Source organism: Silene latifolia, chromosome Y (genome assembly GCF_048544455.1).
Source record: "Silene latifolia isolate original U9 population chromosome Y, ASM4854445v1, whole genome shotgun sequence".
Lineage (NCBI taxonomy): Eukaryota > Viridiplantae > Streptophyta > Magnoliopsida > Caryophyllales > Caryophyllaceae > Silene > Silene latifolia.
The window spans coordinates 145,215,269-145,215,937 of record NC_133538.1 but is presented as its reverse complement, the minus strand read 5'-3'; the positions used below and the strand labels follow the sequence as shown (position 1 = coordinate 145,215,937).

Sequence of the window (669 nt, the reverse complement as noted above, 5' to 3'; positions counted from 1 at the left end):
ACAGTCATTTCTTCACTTTGCCTTCGTGACTTTCCACGTGAACTTCCAAACTCGCCTTTATGGACCGCCATCTCCTCAATGGTGTTCCAACCTTTACTTTGACCGGTATTATTTTGGAACCTACCATTAGCAAAATTGCATCCAAAATGACCTTGTAATCATCATATAAAGCATTGTAAAATAGGTTGCAAAGATACCATTGCTGGAAACCATGATGAGGGACAGCTCGGACCAAACGTTTGAAACGTCCCCATGCTTCACAAAAATCTTCGTCGGCTCCTTGCTGAAAACTCGTGATTTTACCCTTCAAGGCATCAGTCTTTGAAAGCGGGAAGTACTTCTTGTAGAAGGCTAGTGCTAAAGATGTCCAATCGGTGACTCAAATGCTACTCTATCGAGGTAGCGGTACCAATCTTGCGCCGAATCCTTCAAGGAGTATAAGAACATAAACCCCTTTACTTCATCTTGAGTTACCCCCTCCGGTATAGGTATTGAACAGCAATAGTCCGTGAAAATTTCCATATGTTTCAAGGGGTCTTCATCTGGCAGACCCGCAAACTGATTCCGTTCCACTAAATCAATATAAGAGGAACGAAACTCGAATTTACCGGTAGTAGGGGTAGGTAACTGGCGCCCCTTTGGAAGATGGTGCTCCTTTGGCTGAAAATT

The 669-nt window shown here is 43.5% G+C and overlaps 1 non-coding gene across 1 annotated transcript; it reads left to right on the top strand.

Annotated features, from left to right (window-relative positions):
- The first annotated feature begins 206 nt into the window (after positions 1 to 206).
- Positions 207 to 315, top strand: LOC141636617 (small nucleolar RNA R71). The gene has a single exon (XR_012541222.1). It is a non-coding gene; the product is annotated as a small nucleolar RNA R71 (small nucleolar RNA).
- Positions 316 to 669: the final 354 nt, after the last annotated feature.